This window comes from Balaenoptera physalus (genome assembly GCF_965194825.1).
Source record: "Balaenoptera physalus genome assembly, chromosome: 3".
Lineage (NCBI taxonomy): Eukaryota > Metazoa > Chordata > Mammalia > Artiodactyla > Balaenopteridae > Balaenoptera > Balaenoptera physalus.
In genome coordinates, this window is record NC_138890.1 from 162765168 (window position 1) to 162782179 (window position 17012).

The following is a 17012-nucleotide window of genomic DNA, read 5'->3' on the forward strand; positions in this document are numbered from 1 at the left end:
AGAAGCATGTAGAACTAGAATAATAATAATAGAATTCTCAATAACAGTTAAAGACAATACTAGAAGATAACTCAGCAGGCAGTTTGACTAATTCCCAAAAGTTTATTTCCAGAGTCAGAGAGAGGAGTGTTCGCTGCAGCCTTGAGGTTGTAAGGGAAGACTTTGTGGAGAGGTGAGATCCGGCCCAAGTTTTCTTGGAAAGGTAGAATTGTCTACTTGAACATGGAGAGGGTGGTCCAAGGACTTTAGAGGCAAAAATGAGGGATACTTGAAGGGGACAGAGAGCAATCCACTTAGACAAGTCTAACTGTGTACATCCAGTATGGCCCCAGCTGTCTGACCATCTGAGCAGGAAAAGCCAGTGGAGACCAGGTTTTGGAAGGTCTTGGAAGTGGGGCTAAACAGTTTGGATTTTTTATCTGTAGACAGTGGTCCCCAAAGAGATGCACGTTCACCCTGAAAGTACACAAAATGGGAGGCAACAAGAGCATATGGGGTCTTCTCTTTTGTCAGCTTTAAATATAGCAATGGACACTGATGTCCTCACTCAGCCTGGGTGTCAGACGGCCCGTGAGTGCGGAAGTTTATCCCAAAGGGGAGTGGGTGACCAAAGGGGCTCCTCTTTGTTTCTTCACTTCCTATTTATTGTCACATTTTGCAGTGCAGACAGTTCATGTTTTAGCTTAATTAACCCTCAAAAAAACGGACAAGTGGCTTAAATAGATTCCCAGAAAGAAATGGCATACTGAACATAAAGCCAACACAGACAAGCAACAGGAAAATGTCAGGGCAGATATATCTCTACTTCAGCATGAGGTAAAAGCAACGGTAATCAGATCACCTCTGATAATACTATGGACAAAAAGTTTTAAGGCACCAGGAAGATGCATTGTCATGAGGATTTGCACCCACTATTATTAAAGAGGAACCTCGCCCTAAAAGTAAACCGTGCCTGGAGGTGACAGCTAATGGCGGGATTGAGCAACATGATTAGCAAGACATCTAGAAATACTTTCTATTTCTGCATAGATTTATCTTTTAAAGCTTCCTGTTGTTGTGTGCTTTATCATGTACCTATGCTTAGTATAATTGTATTTGCGTATTATTTATATGACTTGTGAATTTTTTTTCTCCACGGATTGTACGCAGGATCAAAAGAGCTTTGAGCCCGCTACTGTAGATGATGGGAATTTCATAAGGTCTGGGGACTGCAGAAGGCTGTGCTCAGAATTCTACTGAAGGGAAAAGACTTAGTCCCGTGGGGATGGGTTCCAAGAATATTTACAACAGCGCAGTCATGTAGCCATAATGAGCTAAATGAGATTGATCTATTAGCCCTTGAATTGCAATGATGGAATAAATTGGAGGAATACTGCAAAGGACCAAGAAAAGAGTCCTGGCTGGTTTAATAAGGGAGGGCATTTGTCATGACACTGCCTGGTAAAAACAACCATCAACAGCATACAGCGCAACAATACTACTAACTTTATGACTATCATTCCTTGTTTGTCCCTAGGCAACTGTATTCTGCTTAAAACTTTATTTTCAGTTATACACAGGGTTATGTACCTAGGGGCACTCTCTTTTACTTTTTTAATTTATTTTATTGAAGTACAGTTGATTTACAATGTTGTGTTAATTTCTGCCGTACAGCAAAGTGATTCAGTTATACGTATACGTACATTCTTTTTCATATTCTTTTCCATTATGGTTTATCACAGGATATTGAATATAGTTCCCTGTGCCATACAGTAGGACCTTGTTGTTTATCCATTCTATATATAATATAATCCTGCTAAACTCCCAAATTGCCAATCCATCCCTCTCCCACCCCCTCCTCCTTGGCAACTACAAGTCTGTTCTTTATGTCTGTCAGAGATCTTTTTTTTTTTTAATTATTATTTATTTATTTATTTTTGGCTGTGTTGGGTCTTCGTTTCTGTGCGAGGGCTTTCTCTAGTTGTGGCAAGCGGGGGCCGCTCTTCATCGCGGCGCATGGGCCTCTCACCATCGCGGCCTCTCTTGTTGCGGAGCACAGGCTCCAGATGCGCAGGCTCAGCAGTCGTGGCTCACGGGCCCAGCTGCTCTGCGGCATGTGGGATCTTCCCAGACCAGGGCTCGAACCTGTGTGCCCTGCATTAGCAGGCAGACTCTCAACCACTGCGCCACCAGGGAAGCCCAACAGAGATCTTTCTTGATGCTCTTAGTCTAAAGGAATAATTTAAGGTTACAAACACAGTCCTTCCCCGTTTTTAAGGTGCTTTCACACTAATTGGATGTTTGAGGTATAAAGACATGAATAGTTAAGATTTCTGTGGCACTCAGCATGCCTCTGCTGGTGTTCTAAGAACTTTACACAGGATTAAATGTGTAACTTAATCCTCACCAAAATCCCTATAAGTTGGTACCCATTTCTTACCCATCATCTTACCCATTTCCCAGATGGAGAAATCGAGACCCAGAGAAGATAAATAACTTGCCCACCATCAACTGGTAAAGCTGGATCCCAGCCCAGCAAGTCTAGCTCCAAACCACACTAAACTGCTACAAGAATGTAATCAGTGTAATAGCTCACAAATACCTTCACAGGACATGTATTTCCTTTTGAGCTGTCAAACCTTTCAACTCTATAAGTTTCCCAGACTTTTGCTCCAAAATTTGCGGATCAGAAAATAAACCAATTTATTTTCTGTTGACTGGTAGAGAGACACTGAAGCCTCCTCCAATCCTAGACACAGCTCATAAGTTGACACATAAAAAGTAATGATTAGGGGCTTCCCTGGTGGCGCAGTGGTTGAGAGTCCACCTGCCAATGCAGGGGACACGGGTTTGTGCCCCGGTCCAGGAGGATCCCACATGCCGCGGAGCAACTGGACCCGTGAGCCACAGCTACTGAGCCTGTGCGTCTGGAGCCCGTGCTCCGCAACGGGAGAGGCCGCGACAGTGAGAGGCCCACGCACCGCGATGAAGAGTGGCCCCCGCTCGCCGCAACTGGAGAAAGCCCTCGCACAGAAACGAAGACCCAACACAGCCAAAAATAAATAAATTTTAAAAAATAAATTTATTTAAAAAAAAAAAGTAATGATTAGAATACACAAAGGACTGAGATCAGTGACCGAAAAGTTGCAGTAAAATGTCGACAGTTGGAAAATAGCATTAAATGTGGGAATAGTGAATGACTAGCACTATATAGGAAATGTGCTGAACATAGTCTTAGAATATTGGAGACTACATTAGCTTTCTGTGGTACCTTAACAAGTGACCACAAGCTTGGTGGCTTAAAACAACAGAAGGTATTCTCTCCCAGTTCTAGAGGCCAGAAGTCCAAAATCAAGGTGCTGGCAGGGCCACACGCCCTCGGCAGGCTCTGGGGGAGAATCCTTTCCTTGCCTCTTCCAGCTTCTGGGAGCTGCCAGCATTCCCTGGCCTGTGGCCGTATCCCAGTCTCTGCTCCCATCTCCGTATCACCTTTTCCGTGTGTCTCTCCCACGTGTGTCTTTCATGAGGACACTTGTCACTGGATATAGAACCCACTGAGATAATCCAAGATGATCTTCCATCTGAAGATCCTTAACTTAATTAGATCTGCAAAGTCCCTTTTCCCGAACAAGGTAACATTCACATGTTCCAGGGATTAGGACGTGAACATTTCTCTTTTTATGGGGGGTGGGGAAAGGGGCATCATTAAGTTCACGACAGAGACACCAACAAAATCAACAAACTGAGTTAAATAGTTGAAATATACAACTAATTCAAAGGTTGGCAGCATAAGACAAGGCAAATGGAAGGATACACAACCAATAAAAAGATGAGTGTGCAATGCACAGACACTCAAAATGTACAGAATAGGAAAATGCCTAAATTGTGTAAATGTTCAATGTCAATTGAACATTAGGACACTGTGGCCCATTTGGAACAATACTTGTGAAAAGGGAACTAAATTTGAGAAAAACAATAACTAACAATTAAATATTTGTAAAATAATGGCTTTAAAGAAAGGATAAAAAGATTGAGCATCAATAAGAGAAACCTTAGACGATAAAATAACTGATCCAAGCCCAGGGGGAGAAGGCTCTCAAGAAAGTCCTCCGCTGTTGCCTTTTCTTCGGCTCACAGGGCTACTAGTAGGTAAAGGCTGTATCTCAGGGGGTTGGGGTTAGGAGTGAGGCTGGGTGTCAGGAGACCCCAGCCCAGGCACCCACCACCTTGAGGTGTTCAAGGCTCCAATGTTGGGCAGTGGTGCATACGGAGTAGTGCCAGCCGCTCCAAGAGCATTTTAGTGAATCTGTGCTTGTCCTTCGCCTCTTCCAAGTGAATGAGTGACTTCATAATATGGGGAAATTCAACTACGTGATTTTAGGCCCACTCTGGCTCTAAATTGCTGATTCTAAGGGTCTGTGGATTTCCTTTTTGAGAGCCAGCATGCCTGAGGGTAGGATTACCGTGTACGAGGATGCTTTGGCCCTAAGCGTGAGCACAGCCCATCTGTCTGGGATGCTTCACATGTGGTTCTGCACTAACCTGGAAGGATTAACCAGGCACTGTCTTTGGGTCCTGTGGTCCCCAAGGTTCTCAGAAGTCTGAACTTCTCATGTGCCCTTCACAGCAGGCAGAGCCCAGCAGGGAACAAGCTCTGTAGCCCTAGACAGAAAACTCTGTCTCTCACAGTTCATCTCTCCTTACACAGCAGTGGGTCCTGAGTCCAATTTCAAAGAAATCAGGTAGTGGAGGTGCTCTCCAAATCATGCCAGGGAGGGTCAAAGTTCAGGAGCCAAGTTCCCACACCGTCCCCCAAAGCCAGTTCACAGACAGCTGCCAATTCAGGACAAACTTTTCCCTGTTCCGTGGTGAAATGAAAGACAAGGAAGGGCAAGTGTGTGTGTGTGTGTGTGTGTGTGTGTGTGTGTGTGTGTGTCTATGCATACACATACACACATGTATAACATATACAGAAAACACAATTTCCACCGGAAGAAATGTCCTTCTATAATTATGTCTTATCTTTTGTATATAATTGTTCTCTCTTTTATGAACTAATGTGGATAGTAGTTGTTTAATTATTACTTTTAATGCCATTCATTGGGGAAAACTTTTTAAATTAGCAGTCTTTTTTTAATTCCCCATTTAAAACTTTCTTTTATTTTTGGCTTGCGTGTAAAATCTCAAAGTCTGGGAATCTCTGCGATAGCTTTAGAGAAGACTTGAGAAACCTCGCCCTAGATCTGTTTCCCGTACAAGACAATCCTTGCTTGAATCCCTTGGCTTTGCAGCCGTGCAGTCTCCTGGATGCTACAGAGCCAGGAAGGGAGGCCAGGGCCTTCACCCCCACCCCAATTATGGACCAGACGGACAGGGAGCCGGCAGGGCAGCTGGAGATCCGGGTCTTAGCCGAATAAAATGGGGATAAAGTCACAGGCAGAATATCTTTATGCAAAGCAGCAAGAAAGTGGCCTTTATCTGGGGACCTGCTGTTTCCTCCCCATGCACTTGTTACAAGCCCTCTGGCAGAAAATAGAGGTCAGACTCTGGCTGTGTGAATTCATATCCTTATCCTGAATTGTTTAGTCATGATAATCTCAGTTTTAAAGCTTTACTATAGGGCTTCCCTGGTGGCACAGTGGTTAAGAATCCGCCTGCCAATGCAGGGGACACGGGTTCGAGCCCTGGTCCGGGAAGATCCCACATGCTGCGGAGCAGCAACTAAACCCGTGCGCCGCAACTACTGAGCCTGTGCTCTAGAGCCTGCGAGCCACAACTACTGAGCCTGTGTGCTGCAACTACTGAAGCTAGTACACCTAGAGCCCGTGCTCCATAACAAGAGAAGCCACCGCAATGCAACGAAGAGTAGCCCCCGCTCACCGCAACTAGAGAAATCCCGCGTGCAGCAATGAAGACCCAACACAGCCAAAAATAAAAAAATAAAATAAATAAATTTATTTTTTTAAAAAATCTTCACTATAGCCATATTTTCAGCATTTTAGTTTTCGAGGCACCTATATCACGTTACCAACCACAGTTCAGAAAGTCCTTATGGTCATTTCCTTCTGTGCTCATTTCCTTACGTCTCCCTTCCTTCTCCCTTCTCTTGAAACAAGCAAGAGGGGACGTGCAGAGAATTTCATGTGAACAGTCAGAGGATTATACGTATACACAATCTGGTCATGTATTGAAGTGAACTTTCGTTGGAAAAAAAAAGAAGAAACGAAATACGAACCCACTTTAGAAAACAATGAGTTTGTTAAAATGCATTCTTCTATTTCTGTCAAGTGATCCACCGTCAGAACCTTATTATAAAAGTATCCACTAGGGAGCACTGCAGTCAAAGCAGACCAGAATGAACTCTAAACCTTTCATCAACTGGGATAAACTCAAGTCATTTCACTAATATTGTCAAAAGCATATTGTTTTCACAAAATGAGAGGCCACCTATTTCACATTTTGTTGAAGGGGAAAAAGTCCATTTTCTGGCAGCAGAAGCTAAAAAGTCGCTCACTCTGGGCATCCAGAATTGACTCTGTACTAAGGTTAATATACATGAAGCTGCATGAGAATGTGAACCAAGCCGGTCAGGTCAGAGGTTAACAGCGGGTCTTGTAACTGTCGCACTGCACTGGCTCTGCTGAAAATGTCCTCCCCCCTCCTTTCTCCTCTCCCCATCCCCTCGTCACCCCTGCTGATAAACACAGACAAGAAAATTTAGGGGACTCAGAGAAGCTTTAAAATAAGATTTAGGAGTAGAAGGCATTTAATTTCATAATGCAGCTGACATCACCAGCTGCCTCCAGCTGAGTGAGGGCCTAATCTCGAGGGGGATGTGGTCCCTTTGCCTCAGAAGGTCAAGAGGGGGCTCCTTTGTGGCTGCAGGAAATGGAGCCGAGGAAAGCGAAGTGGAGTGCAAGAGGCCAGAAGCACGTATTCTGACCCATTTCTTAAAAGCATTTGACTTTTTCATTTAACTAACTCCATTTTTTGAAGTATTTGATTTATTTGTTAAACTAAAACTAAATTTATTGGGCTGAGAGCAGAACAGCTGAGGCTCGGGGCTAGTGGAGGGCACGATGGAACCCTGGGCAAAAGCTACAGCAAAGGCACCATAAAGGTACGTACAGCACAATTCAAGTTCCTACAGCTCAGTCCCTGGGCTTCCCGCCTGCCCTCTAAAGTGCCCTCAGACGCCTTACCCACGCAGAGAAGTTACCAGTGCCTCAATCACCAGGGCAAAGGGAAGATTCAGTTTTAACTTGGTCAGCGTTGTAGGTCGAATTGTGTCCCCCTGCCCCAAAATAATGTGTTGAAGTCCTAACTCCCCAACACACTTGAATGTGACTTTATTTGGAAAGTAGTTCTGTGAAGGTGTGATCAAATTAAGATGAGGTCATTCGGGTGGGCCCTAATCCAGTATGACTGTTGTCCTTAAAAGAAGAGGAAGTTTCGACGCTGAGACACACAGAGAGAAGAGGCACGTGATGAAAGAGGCAGAGACTGGGGTCCTCCATCTACAAGCTAGGAACCCCAAGGATTGCGGACAATGGCTAGGAAAGAAGGATGGCCCACATTCTCCCTCGGAGCCCACAGAAGAAACTAGTCCTGCTCACACCCTGATCCCAGACTTCCAGCGTCCGTGATTCTGTTGTTTTAAGCCACCTAGTTTATGGCACTTTGTTACTGCATCCCTAGGAAGGTAATTATTTATGACCAAACTCAGAAACAGTAGGATGGAATTCTGGGAATGGCAGTGAAGAGAGACTTAACGTACTATGTAAGGCTTTAAAGAACTTTTCCTCTGTTTTCTCCCTTTCGCTTCCTTTTCTGCTGTCTAACCAACCCCGCTATTCCAATTTTTTTATGAAATATAAAACACTATTTTTATTTATCTTTACATGCACAGCTCTTAATGCTTTCTAGAGATATGTCCTTTTTTCTTCCTGGTGCATTTCATAGTTCTCCTCAACTACCTAAAAACTTCCCAGAGCAGATGGCATTTTTAAAGCATCTTGCTCCTTTGAGTTGCTCAAAGGATGACATAAATGTTCCCTTTTCTTCACGACATCTTAAAGAAAGAGATTTTTTTTTTAATGAACAGTTATTTTAAACCTCAGGAAATATAGAGCCAAGTTAAGCATCTTGTCCTAAATCACATAGCCTTTCAGTGGATGAACAGGGTTTGGGAGACAGATCTCCCAACTCCTTGTATACGGTAGTTTCCCCTTATCTGAGGTTTCACTTTGCATGGTTTTAATTACCTGAGGTCAACCGCGGTCCAAAAAGATTACAAGGAAAATTCCAGAAGTAAACAATTCATAAATTTTACATTGCGCACTGTTCTGAGTAGCATGATGAAATCTCACACTGTCCCACTCTGTCCCACCAAGAACATGAATCATCCCCTTGTCCAGCGTACCCATCTGTTGGTGTAGAAAAAAACATAACATATCGGATTTGTTATTATCTGTGATTTCAGGCATCCACTGGGGGTCTTGGAACGTATCCCCATGGAAAAGCGGGGGGGGGCTACTGTGGTCTCTTTTAAATATTGTACAGTTCTATTTTATTCTTAATTATCCACCAATAAGAGAAGAGTGCAGAAATCCTCCAAAATCAGGGTCAATCAAAAGTTGCCTTTTGGGTGCCTTTTCTGTATTTTGGATAGAAATGTGTCTGATTCTCTGGGACTTCATAAAACCTCAAGCCATGTGGTACAAGTACATTGTCATGTTCTAATTTCTCAGTATCCATGAGAGTTTCTTCTCCCTTCCTCCCCATTGCATCGCTGGAAAAGGGCCAGCCACCTCTCAGAATATGGGAAAGATCAAGCCGAGCTAAACCTTCTCCCCAGCTTTCCTGGCTCCCCACGTCCCTGGCACAGGAAGATCATTAGCTTGCTGGTTCTGTGCGCCAAGATCGCTCAGAATGCCTTAGGCAGACCTTGGTCCTATTCCCTCTGCCGTCCCTATGTTGCCTCCCAAAGAGCAGTGCCATCTTCCAGGTCTGGCTCACGCTAGGACAGAATCCCTTATCCTTGCTGTGACTCAGCAGGGTTGAGTCAGACTGGAATTTCCGAAATTACCAAAGAAAAATTTAAGGGAAATCAAAGAAAGTCAAGGAAGCAGAGAAGCATAGCTGGGTCTGTCCCAGGGCTCAGAGGTCCTGTCCCATTCCTCATCGGAGCTCAGACAATGAATTCAGATGATGAAGACCACCTCCTGGTGTCCCAGCTACTGAGTCATTATCAGGTGAAGGGTGCAATCCTGCCTCCCTGCCAAGCCAGTGTCCTAGACGGATCACTCCCTGGGATCAAGGCCATTACTGGCCTAAGGCCCAATCTCCAGCTGAGAGGTAGAGGATAAGATTCTTCACATAGGGAGTGGCTTAGCCCCATATTCATCCTTTTAATGGAAGAATTTTGAAAGTACAACCTTAGAATAAACATGAATCTCACACAAGATGAATTACGTACACATCACAGCCCGTGTAGGTTTCAGGGAATGTAATTCATCTGACCAAGGCTGAAGGTTCCAGCTAGTGACACAGGAAGACGAGGATGTGATGGATAAGAAAGCAGTGACACTGGCGGTGAAGGTGGGACACGTAGACCAGGACGTTGTCATTAGGATGTGGGATGGGCATGCGGCAGAAGGCAGGGAATCTCTGGTGGGAAACAGCTTAGGCTGTTCCAAAGAACACTGAAGTTTCCCCAGATGGCGGTGGATTTGGGAAGGAAAAGAAGCAGCCAGATATAATAGTTAATAATTCTTGAGTTATGCCTGAAACGTGCCAATCACTTTACTTGGATCTTCTCATTCCATCTTTTCGACAACCATATGCTCTAGGAATTCCTGTTATCTGCATTTTAGAGAGGAGTTCATAACCCTAAAAACACTCAGTCACTTGGCCAAAAGTCACACAAACTAGCGAGTACAAAGCGGAAATTAGAATCCAAGTCAGCAGGTATTGCAGCCGGGGTCTTGACACTATATAGGTACACACACACACACACACACACACACACTCACACTCACATCTTAATTGAAGTGGGGAGGTGGGAGGGAGCAGTCACCAAGCCATCCCATAGGGGACAGTCAGGAGGAAAGGGAGAGGAATCACACAATGTCAAGCACCAAACAGATGGAGGATATTTTCCAAAAAAGAAGAAAAGTGATGGCTTGCAAGTGATTGGGGGAGGGGCGGGGGGGGGAGGAGAGGAGACTGACATAACCTTGAATCCCCACCCTGGCCGGTGGAAGGTGGAAAAGTGAACAGAAAGCCAGATTTCAGGTAAGGTTGGCATCCTTTGAAGGCTCTGAGAATGCAGAAGAGATTAGCCGGCTTGTAACCAGGATGCAGCCAGCGCTGTGGGAAGATCTGGAGCACAGGCGGAGTCAGAAGTCCTTGCGAGAGACCCACAGAGCAGCAGGGAGCACGGGAGACACATTACCGGAGGGGCCAGCCCCTGGGCGATCCCTGGAGACAACAGAACGGCAGACACGATGGGACTCGCCGGCCTCCAGGAGCCCCACAAGCGTCCAGTCGGTTCCAGTCCGCTGAGCCCCCGGGGCACCGGAGCGCTCGGTGGGCTGGGCGCCACCCCAGGTGGAAGGGGGATCTTTGGGGCCCAGACGCCGTGGAGGAGGAAGCGATTCTGCTTCTCCCGCTGACGGCTGGGAGCCCTCAGTCCCGCAGGAGGAGAATTAACCAGTCTAGGAAGCTTACCCTGGCGTGACAGCGAAGGTAAAACAATCTGCCTAATATACATGCCTTTTTCCACTGGAAAATCTGAACCAGAGGACAATTTGCCTTAAAGCATGACTGTACCTTCTGCTTGTCTGGAAGGGGTGGGACACGGAGTCACCCAAAGGAGCCAGACCTGTAGTAATTAGGATAATTAAGACCCGGGAACGGAAGTACTCTCTTCCGGCCCTAGGTAAAGTCGAGTAATGTAGCAGCCACGTGACTAATCTCGGGCTCACTGGTTTTAGGCTATTTTTCTAATCTTCCCTTTCTGTTTCTGCTTGGAAACGATCTCAACCAGCCGCTAACGATACGTCATAGACTTTCTCAACCATCTTGTTCTCCTGCCATCTCTGACCCCCCTCCCAGGCTGGATTGTGTTGAAATAGTTTTTGAGTGTGCTTTTAAAGTTCCAAGAAAACATATTTTTTAAAGTCTCTTTAAAAGATGAGTCGGAACTGAATGGAATCCGTGCTTCTGTTAAGGTCCCCTTGAAGCCTCTTGCAAGTTGAGAGCAGTCCAATACGAGGGCCATGATCATTTCTCTTGGCCACTGTTTTCTTTCTCTTTTCTGCTTTTTTGTTTTTTGTCTTTTGGTTTTTTTTTTTTTTTTTTTTTTTTTGGTAAGGAAAGTTCCAAACATGCACAACAGCATGCAGGAAAGAATAATAACGCCCTATGTATCCATCACTCAGATCGAGCAATCATCAGCTCATTTTAGCCACTATCTTCAGTATTCCTTTAAAAATGCATTAAAATGTGGCACACAGTTTGGAGTACGATCGCCCATTCCTTCCATATTTCCTCTTACACTGGAACCCAGATTTGAAATAGTTCTCAGCACAAATGACATATAATCTGTTTTTGCAAACTGTTCCTAGATTCTGAATTTCAAATAGTTTCCAGGGAAATCATTAGGTGATAGGAATTAGGAGCCTCCTTACAAAGGAATTTATCTCATTGTCACTTATTATTCTGAACGTGGCTCTAAAACAAACTGATTCTTTATGCCAGGCTCACATTTTACCTGGGGATTTTAACCACATGCAGCAAATTCTGGTAAGAAGCTTTAAAATTTTCCCAGCTAAAGAATTGCTGGTGGTGGCAGGATTGGGGCAGGAATAAGAAGGAGGGGGGGGTACAAATAATATTGGATTTCTGTAACCTCCAGCCAAGTCATGCAAGTTTACGTTTCAGACTGTTGAAAAGGAGTCCATGGAGGTCACTTTAGGGTGAGTCAACGGAGACTACTCTAGAGAGAGTCTGACTCTTCTTGAGCAAGGGGGAGAGGTTGGTCCGCCTGTTGAGAGTTTCTCAAATGTAGCTCGTCACTTCCTTCCTTCCTTCCTCCTTCCTTCTTTCCCTCTTTCTTTCTGTCTTTCTAAAGAGCCTGGCCTTATTAAGAAAAAGAGAATTCACACCATCAGTACTAGCAGTCACACAATCACTCTCCTGTTTTCTGTTCGCAGGTGAAATTGAAAAGAAAAAAATATAAGCAGTAGGTACCAATTCTCGCTCAAGATCTAGCCATGTAATTTATTTCCAGAGTCACTGGAAACCTCCAGTTGTGGGATTTGATAAAATCAAATGACGGCCTCCAAATCCTGACCATGTCTACGTAACAGCAAACAATAGGTTTAGCATGAAATAGATCCGGGCTGAAATCTTGGCCAGAGGCATCTCCACTTCCACGTGTATTCCTCCCTGGAAAAAAATGCTTAAGGAAGACACGTCTCTAAAATGAATGCCTTCCCACAGAGGAGGGTGGATTCCATAGCTTACACACACACACACCATACACAAATAGAAATAAGGAGACCCATTCTCTTGGGCCATGAATGCCCTGGAAGGCTCCTCACTGTCAGGCAAACATCCTGAAATGGAAGGGTTTCCTCAAGGACCCCAGAGGTGGTTGCATGCACTCGGGACAACCTTTCGCGATTCTTTACCATCTGCAGAGGTGCGAAAGACAGGACCACCCTCCAGAGAGTTAGTGGCTGGGTTTTGTCTGCGCTCCATCAGGGATTTAAGTTTCAGGACCTAATTTCTTCAGCTCTGATGTAAGAGGAAGTGAACCAGATGATTTCTGAAGGTCTAAAGGCAGCTCTAAATACATAGTAAACTATGAACACAGACCAGGGCTCGGACTTTGCCAGCATCAAACCTTAACTCCACGCATCCAAGCTGTGTGTCCACGGGAATGTCACTTGATTTCTTCTGCCGTCTAGAGAGAGGAATACCTATGTCACAGGTTCTTATAAGGACTGAATTCTTTCAACCTATATAAAGCACCTGACCTATGGAATATGCCACATTGCTAGTACCCTCCTTCCTAAAATGCTATGATTTCAAACATCAAAGAATCTGGGAAGGTTGCCTTTCTGTAACACAGCTAGATAATTCAGTCCAAAATATTTCCCACTCTAACTTCTGACTCATAGTAGCATGAAAATTATACAAGTCTGGGTCAGTACTACTGAAAAATACTCATGAGGTCGAAGTGTTTCAAAGTTCGTTTCTTACATGAGATATTCTACATTTTTTCCCCTTATTTGTTCCAAGTCACTCAGAAATTTAAAAAAATGATATATGTTAAACCAAGCTGAGAAAGTGAAGTCTTTACAAAGTTTATGTTGCTAATTAAATTAAGGTTTCTAGCAGATCAAGTCCAAATGACTGGGTTCAACCAAATATTTCCTTTGATCTCGAGATTTTTTTACTTCAAAGACTAGCCAGCAGGATTGCACAGTCTGCCAGGGGCCCCTCCCATCCCTACAATGAGGGGCTCATGGTGAAAGAAGAACTTCTGAGGGTCTGCTTCAGAGCAGTGAACCCGGCAGGGACTGGCCCTCACCCAGGGTGAGGTGTCTTGGGAGAAAAGAAATGAGTCGGAAGATGTGGGTTCGGGCAGCTTGCATCTGCAAATTACCCACATCCCGTGAGAAAGTCACTTGACCTCAACCTTCCTGTGAAATGAGACAATAAAGCCTAACCTATTTATCTTGCAGACTTGATATAATGTTGGGTCTTTGGATACACCAAATATTGAAATAAGATTAAGAAATAAAACCCCAGCGGGATCCTACAGCAGTTTCTTTTTTCTCCCAGGAAGAGTTTTTCCACAATTGTTATCTCTGGTGCTTTAATAGTAGGTGCACATGAATTCTTTGCTGAATAAGTAAAGGGACAAATAAAGAGAGTGGTGAAGAATGGACCCAGGACTGTCTGCCACTTAGGTTTGCTCTTTCCTCCTCTCAGACCATCCCGTGCATCCTGCCATTGCAGCCCTGGCTCTACTTAGTCCTGGGATGTAGTAAAATTATTTTTTACTACAAGGGTTGGGGCAGTGTGGAGAAAGGCAATGGAGAAGGTAGAGCCACCCAGCAGCAGGGAAGGAAGGAGGATGGCTCTGGGGATGGAAGGGGATTTCCTGCTCCACCTGTGAATGGGCGCCTGCTCTGTCCCTGCTCAATGTGTCACACACTGTCTTGGACAAGAGAGTCTCAGCATTATTCCCTTAAGCCCATGTTTACTTCTAACTGAATGAATCGAACATTCATAGCTTTCCAAATTTTCATCAGCCTGGAGAGACAAACACCCTACTTATTATCAGTGAAATACAACTTCAAGTTGGCCTGAATTCTTAGTCACAGAAGAGGGCTTGAGAGACTGGGGAGCCCAGACGCTGACTCCATGATGAGAACATAATGAACAGACTTGAAGAATTTGCGCTGCAGACTTGTATGCATGATTTTCAAGTCTCCCTATCTCTCTGAGTTTCTCTTTTGCACATTACCTCTGGACAAGCTTCATTTATCAGAATCAGAGATTAGGGCAGGAGCTGAAAGACAGAGCTTTGCTGTAATATAAGCTCCAGGGTAAGCACAGATGGAATCCCCCCGTGAGCATCTCTATCTAGATATTTCGACATCGGTGTTCCCAGGCCTCAGATGGATTGTTCCTCCCGGACATTGGGATGGTTTCCTAATCCATGTCAGCTGTGAATCAGCCCTTGGTGGAGGTGTGATACAGTGGACCAGCGTGGTCGGGAACTCCAGATGAAGGAGACCCACTCAAAGATACAGTATCAGTTAGGATGTCTGAGGCTGCAAGTCACAGGAAACCAACCTTAAGTGGCTTAAACATAAGGACGTGTATTTGTCTCACATACCAAGAAGTCTAGGGAATGGGTGGTTTCAGGGTTATGCCATTCTCTCCGTTCTGGAAAGGCAGGATGGTGCCGCAGTGAGGGGCACAGCCTCTGCCGTCAGTGTCCCTGGGTTCAAATCCCAGCTTTGGTGCTTCCTGGCTGTGGGACTTCTGACAAGTTAACTTCTCTGAGCTTCAGTTCTCTCTGCTGTGAAACTGGAGGTGACACAGTACCTCCCACCCAGGGGCCTTGCTAGCATTACATTAGTACGTGTAAACTGCTTGGCCAGGGCCTGATGTGTAATAAGCACTACATAAATGTTGGAGGGCGGGTGGTTGTTTTTTGTTTTTTGTGTTTTTTCTGGCCGCGTGGCTTGTGGGACTTAGTTCCCCAACCAGGGATTGAACCTGGACCCTCGGCAGTGAGAACACAGAGTCGTAACCACTGGACCTCCAGGAAGTCCCCATACATGTTAGTTTGTATCATCTTTATTTATTAATATCATCCTCTCATTGTCACAAGAGGGTTCGCAAGGCACCAAGCTTCACACTGCATATGACAACCTGCAGGGCAGGGAGGAAATTGTGGGAGGGGGACAGGGCAGGGGATGAGAATGACAGGTACTTCCTAGGGCATCCCTCTCCTTTAGCAGGGACAAAAGTCTTTCCCAGACACCCACATCCCTTTTCACCAGAGCCTGGAGGTCAGGATTGGACCAGGTGACCATGTCTGGCAACACCTGGCAAAGAGGGCCGGAACTATCATGATTTGGAGTCTTTGTACGATCTGACACGGTAGCCACCAGCCACATGAAGCAATTGAGAGTTAAATGACAATCAGTTAAAATTAGAAATTCAGGGACTTCCCTGGTGGTCCAGTGGTTAAGACTCCACGCTTCCACTTGGGGGCGGGGGTTCAGTCCCTGGTCAGGGAAGTAAGATCCCACATGCTGCTTGGTGTGGCCAAAAAAAAAAAAAAAAAATTAGAAATTCAGTTGTTCAGTCACACAAGCCACATTTCAAGGGCTCAATAGTCACATGCAGCCAGTGGTCTCCAGAAGGGACAGTGCAGATATAGACTGTTTTCCATCCTCACAGAAAGTTCTATTGGACAGCTCTGGAATCAAAGTTCATGCATGAGGGACCCACCTGCCCTAAGCACATCTTCGCCTGGTGTCTGAACAAATTCAGGGCTCTGTTCACGAGGAAGAAGTGGAGGTGGACACTGGGCTGGCAATCAACAAAAAAAGGAAGACCAGAGGAGGACCGGCATAGACGCTGGTGTGAACATTGGGGTGCGGCTGGGTGTACTCAGCGAAGTTAAGGAAGTTTCATGAGAGTTCAGGATTAGCACGTTGGCCTCTAGGCTCCCTTACACGCAGGAGCCCAGCTATTTGACTGTGGTGGAAATTGGGATTATCAAGAAGGATTTGGACTTCCCTGGTGGTCCAGTGGTTAAGACTCTGCGCTTCCAACTCAGGAGGGGTGAGTTCAATCCCTGGTCAGGGAACTAAGGTCCCACAAGCTGCGTGGGGCACGGCCAAAAAAAAAAAAAAAAAAAGATTTGCCAGACCTCCATCTGAGTCGTTTCAGATACAGATATTATATTATAGGACAAAAATGAACCTCCAGCCCACCTATAGCCTGGACCGCAACCTAGTGTTACAGCAATGCTCTGCAAATCACCACACTGATGTTGGCTATTTTTATGATCATGTAAAATGGGGGTAACAACCATTTTCCACTTTGCATAATCACTGTGAGACACAACAGACAATATGACAAAGTCCTCAGGAAGGTTCTCCCATTCTACCTGCAAAGCGCAGCAATGGGATCATCCTTGGCTTACCCAAGGGGGCTTGGGCAGCAGTAAAAGTCGTCGGAGCTCCTCTAAGTGTTTGAGAAGGTGTTGGTTGACTGTAGAAGGAATGAAGCCTGAGTAATAATAATAACAACGGATATGCAGTTATGCTTAAGTATACGCCAGGCATTTGCCTAAGGTCAAGAAATGGCCGAGTGGGATGTGTGCCCAGCTGTTCTGCTGTCAAAGTCCAGGCGCTCTGCTACACTTTCTCCCCGGATCTCTGGAAGACTAAGCTCTTTAGGGCGATGGTGGTCAAATTCCAGCGTGCATC

The 17012-nt window shown here is 45.2% G+C and overlaps 1 long non-coding RNA gene across 1 annotated transcript in view; it reads left to right on the forward strand.

The window, feature by feature from the left end:
• Positions 1-5694: 5694 nt before the first annotated feature.
• The window catches only part of LOC309656906, an 88467-nt gene continuing 77149 nt past the window's right edge, over positions 5695-17012 (forward strand). The window contains exon 1 of the long non-coding RNA XR_014261600.1: positions 5695-10728. This is a non-coding gene — a long non-coding RNA (uncharacterized lncRNA). The remainder of the gene's footprint in view (positions 10729-17012) is intronic.